At 43.2% G+C, this 4,569-nt stretch overlaps 1 long non-coding RNA gene across 3 annotated transcripts; it reads left to right on the forward strand.

Moving 5' to 3' along the window:
* Positions 1–275: 275 nt before the first annotated feature.
* On the forward strand, positions 276–2,449 carry LOC117851701 (uncharacterized). Of its 3 annotated transcripts, XR_011897938.1 has the most exons (6): positions 276–427; positions 1,023–1,133; positions 1,313–1,762; positions 1,841–1,950; positions 2,027–2,091; positions 2,177–2,449. It is a non-coding gene; the product is annotated as an uncharacterized lncRNA (long non-coding RNA). The 3 variants fall into 3 exon arrangements; XR_004639633.2 differs by having other exon boundaries at positions 1,313–1,950; XR_004639635.2 differs by having other exon boundaries at positions 279–427; positions 983–1,133; positions 1,313–1,950.
* Positions 2,450–4,569: the final 2,120 nt, after the last annotated feature.

Below are 4,569 nucleotides of genomic sequence, written 5' to 3' on the forward strand. Positions count from 1 at the left end.
CTGTTGGTACTATACGAGCCTAAACGTGCTGCCTCCTTGCCACCGTACCGGGCCGTGCTGCCCGTCGGGCCGAGGCATCGGCCCATGCTCGGCACGAGGCATCAGCCCGAGCCCGATGAGTTACGGGCTGGGCTGGGCTTGAGATGGGCAAAAAAACGGACTTCGTGCTGGGCTGTCGGGCTGCGGGCTGCATGGACATCTATACTTCCACCCTTTACAATTTAAACAAAATCCCCTGTAGGAAATCCACATCGATCAAACAAGTCCTAGTCCATGGTACATTTCGAGATAACCCCCTGAAGTACTTCACCTTCACATTTCAACTCCATTTGGCTGTCTGGAGCCTTCTCGCTCCCGCATGCAGGCGATTTCGAGCTGCCATCGCCGCCAAGCTCGACTGGGACAAACAGGAAACGGTGGTGCCACGGTACTCTCCCTTTCCCTTCCCTCCCTTTCTCCCTCAAATTAGGCTAGTCCTTCATGCCACCGGCGCAACATTTACAACACCGGCACCACCTAGGGTTATTTTTGTGTCAGATTCATGTTCTGCAATATGGCCTAGATCTGTGAAATGTCTGAATTTGGGTAGCCATTTCCTTACATATATACCATGTACTTTCTAAGAATATGCATTTCTCACTTCATTTTTTTACTTTTAAGGACCTGCAATACTCGTATTGAACAAGATGCCTTGACTCGATGTAGGCCAGTGCACAAGACGACTTCAGAAACTCATGGTTCTGTTCATCAGAACTTAGCACATAAAAGGAAAACAATTCATTGTTAAAATCCTAGCACCAAAAAAATAGTTCATTCTTCATATCAATATTATGAATTATGATAATTTCAGTATTCAATTATGTGAAAATAAGTTCAGTACAGTGATGTTCTCTTTGAAATTTGAAAGAAAAACACAATGATATAATGACAGCATTCAAACTGTCAGTGAATAAGTCGAACTTTCTCTTACTTGTAATGGCAGCATTCAAAACACAATGATTGTTGAGTTTTCTCTTCATCAGATCAAGGGTATATGGAACATATCTTAAGACTTGTGCTGAGACAGCTGAACATTGGCTTGACAAATGCATGAGGGACCGAGGAGCGAGGATGATGCTACAAACACATTACTGGTAATTTCTTCAAATAACCTATTGATTCAGTAATGTGTGACCATATCACTCCATTTATTATTTGTCATCTTGTTTAGTGCAGCGAGCTCTGAAGTACTTCTGTTTTATATGAATTTCTAGAACTGCCTTGATAAACATCCTAATATGCTAGAATTGGATTTTTTTTTCCTCCCCCTCAGGGCAAGGTGCTTTTGCAATTACTAACTATATGCTGCTCTGCACCAACAACTTGAAGGACTTTCTGTCAAAAGAAAAAAGAAAAACACCTTGAAGGACAAATTGGTGTGTCAATTATCAGCATGGCCAACTTCAGAGTATCCTAGTTAACTTTGTTGCATTTTGTAATATATTAGCAACCATTAACTTCTGTATGTAGGTTAGGGTCTGATGGTCCAACCTAGGCACGGCCATATGCCGATATCATTCTTGTCCTTTGGGTGCAGGCTGCCATGAAATTCCTGAGTATTATTTGCTACAAAGGTGGACTAAAACAGCCACCCATAATGTTGTTTTTGATGCAAATGGGAATATAATTGAAGGATCATGTACATCCCTTCCACAAAACATAAAGAGGTTGTGTTCTTAGACATGGTCCAAGCTTAAATCAGGAATGCAGGCGGCCAAGCAATGTGAGGAGAAAATGGAATATTTTCACAACTAACGGAAAAATTAAGATTTCGGAGTTTGAATCTTTTGTTGGAACACAGTTTCCAGTAGAAATAAGTATCCATCCACCTGAAGTGTTGCGAGCGAAGGGAAACGAGAGGAGACTCAAGCGAGGTTCAGAGCAGTCATCAACTAACCAAAGAGAGAAAAGGTATTGGCTGCTATACTTAGAACCTTGAGTTTTGGAGATGTTGCACACTAATTAACGTGCTTCTGTGTTATTGCAGATCAAGAAGCACCAAGAAGGTTGGGGAGCATTGATGTGAATTATGTTTTGTATCTTATGACTATGGTAAGTACTTATATTTATATTCATCTCTGGAGCTACTTCGATAAATACTTTAATATGCTAGAATTACATAATTTTTTCCCTGCAGGAGCAAGGCACTTTTGCAGTCACTAATGTGCTGCTCTGTACCGGGAAGTTGGAGGACAATTTGGTGCATCAAGTATCAACATGGACAACTAGAGAGGATCCTGGATTTGGTGTATTTTGTAATAATAAGTTAGCGACATAAACTTTTCTAGGTTAGTAAATGATGGTCCAACCTAGGCATTGACATATGCCGACATGTTGCACCTGTGTTAACCTCAAATGTAAATATATTCCATTGAAAACTATTGTAAGGCCCCGTTGGTTCCTCCTAAAATTCTTATCACATCGAATATTTATCACATCGAATATTTATCACATCGAATATTCAGATACTAATTAGGAGTATTAAACATAGACTAATTACAAAATCAATTGCACGGATGGAGGTTAATTTGCGAGACGAATCTATTAAACCTAATCAGTCCATAATTTGACAATGTGGTGCTACAGTAAATATGTGCCAATGATGGATTAATTAGGCTTAATAGATTCGTCTCGGGAATTAGCCTCCATCTGTGTAATTAGTTTTATAATTAGCTCATGTTTAGCCCTTCTAATTAGCCTCCGAATATTCGATGTGATATGAATTTTAGTCCGGACTAAAATCCAAATACCCCCTAAAACTTAATGCTTCAATGCATCGTGCATCTCGGCCTCTCGGGTACCAGATGCAGCAAGACCTAAGACCAATTCTACTAAATTTGTTCAACATGTGTGATTTGTTCCGAAGTCATGCATTTAATGCATCTTGTGTGGTAGTTGAGATGCTTCCTCAGACTTGGTCATTTGACAATCTGTTACTAAGTACTCTATACCTGAACAGATACCACTTCTCTTGAGCACAAGACTAAATCGATAAAATGTTGCTATCTTTCTCACAATCTGTTCCATTTCTGGTAAAACGTATGCAACTGAAAATGAAGCTGCAGTAACAGTCTTATTGATGCTCATTGTTTAAAGCAGATTGCTGTTTTTCGGGGTCAAGAGAAGACCCAAGCTTGTTAAAATGGCACTGAAGTTTTCAAGTTCTTGCTCATTTTTTCCAGAATAATTTTTCCCGAATTGGTTAATCCGAACTTCATTATCATGGTAATGAAATTACAGTGGTTCACATAGTTTGTTAGCCAAAACCACTCACTACAGAATTACTACAATCTTTGTATACTAAACATATGCGACTCGCAGGTCGCCAAAAAAGCTCGACACCTAACTATCACAAAGTTTCCAAACCAAAAACAAGCAAAGGCTAACAAAGTTACTCTCCCTGTCCTTGGACTTAGCCTCTTCTGACACCTACATTTTTTGGACACACGACATTTGGTTGTTTGCTTTGTGTTGAACATCAGCCATGGATCCCCAACGTTTGATCCACCGGAGATGGCCCCTGATGTGGGTGGAAATTCAGCACCGCCTCCTGCAACATAGTGACTCCATCCTCCTGCATCTGTGAGATCTCAGGCTTCTGTAGGTTTGTCCACCTCCAGTTTTTCAAAAAAGAACACACAAAGCATAATACCTCAGTAGGATCTCTAAGTGACTTCTCACACAGTTTATTTCTCATATTCCATATTGCTGAGCAAACAACAATTAGACCAATTATATGGACTACTCCATGGGATATAATCATCTACATCCAAGTAAAAAGTTTAAATCAATGGAGTCAGGCAACTTGCACTAGCTAACTCTTGACAACTTCCATGGCGCCTCTTGACCTTCAAGCACAGATAAGCACATTCATTAGTGTGCCATAGAGTTAGAAACGTGCACAACCTAGTTGGAGATTGTTGGGGAATTGGCCCAAGATCACATGCCAGAGGGATCGCTTCCGACGGAACAATCCCATGCTTCCGGAGGTACCCCTCACCGCGGGAAGTCGTCCCATCCTCCTCCCGCCTTCCCGGGCCACGGAGGCTAGGAAGGCGGGAGGCCATGGAGGAGGGAAGCGAAAGTGGGTTCCGGAACCCCCGAGGGTCCCCCGGAGGCAGCATGCAGGGTCCAGCTGATGACCCTTGAACTCCCCGGTAGGACGCGATGAGAGCGGAATGGATCGCGGGATAGCAGGGAAGGTGAAGGCCCCCCATCCAAGTCATTTGGGGCTCTCCTGGAATACCTCCGACTCTGGCGGAGGCATCGTCCCTTCGGGAGGGACTGGCGGGCATGGAACCCCAATCCGATCACCGGGCTGGACCCCAGGAAAGAGAATCTTTGCCTTTAGGCGTCATCCAAAGAGAAAAGGCGACCATAGCGTCAGCCCTAGGTACGGGGAGCGCCACGCCCACCCCCATACGGAAAGGGGCTGCCATGTTAACCCTAGGTACGGAGGACCTCCATACCCAGGAGAGGTCCTTTACCTTACTATCCCTGCCGCCCCCTCCCATTGGGTCCTCCTCCGGG

Source organism: Setaria viridis, chromosome 4 (assembly GCF_005286985.2).
Source record: "Setaria viridis chromosome 4, Setaria_viridis_v4.0, whole genome shotgun sequence".
NCBI lineage: Eukaryota > Viridiplantae > Streptophyta > Magnoliopsida > Poales > Poaceae > Setaria > Setaria viridis.